The sequence below is a fragment of the Gekko japonicus genome, unplaced genomic scaffold, assembly GCF_001447785.1.
Source record: "Gekko japonicus isolate JY-2015 unplaced genomic scaffold, Gekko_japonicus_V1.1 scaffold812, whole genome shotgun sequence".
NCBI lineage: Eukaryota > Metazoa > Chordata > Lepidosauria > Squamata > Gekkonidae > Gekko > Gekko japonicus.
In genome coordinates, this window is record NW_015176474.1 from 819,122 (window position 1) to 819,726 (window position 605).

The following is a 605-nucleotide window of genomic DNA, read 5'->3' on the forward strand; positions in this document are numbered from 1 at the left end:
TCTTCCTTCTTCGAGGAAGTTAGGCGGGGCGGAGTTAAGCTGTGACAAAACAGCAGGCAGCCTATGATCCAGGCGCATTTTGTCAAAAGGGGAAGGCTCGGTGAACTCTTAGGAGTTCAGAACAAAGTTTGAGTTCGGTGGCACCTTTAAGACCAACAAAGTTTTGCTCAAGGTATAAGCTTTCGTGCGCAGGCACACTTCTTCAGACACAGTGAAATGGAAGGGACCGGTCTATACACATCGGTAAAAGGGAGAGCAGCAAATCAGCATAAGCACAATAAACAGTGTTTTAATAGATGCAAGGACCCAACTGGAATAACAAGCTTAGTTTATATCAGGGGTGTCGAACTCATTTGTTATGAGGGTTGGATCTGACATAAATCAGACCTTGTTGGGCAGGGCCATGTGTGTCATAAAATGTAATGCCAGGTAGCGGAGATATAAATTTTATAAAGGACACAAATATATTTTTTTTACTTAAAATAAAAACATGCTTAAAACATTAGCTCTGTAAGCTGCAAACCTACTTTTGATTTAACATAACATAAGAACATAAGAGATGCCAATGTTGGATCAGGCCAAAGGCCCATCCAGTCCAACATCAC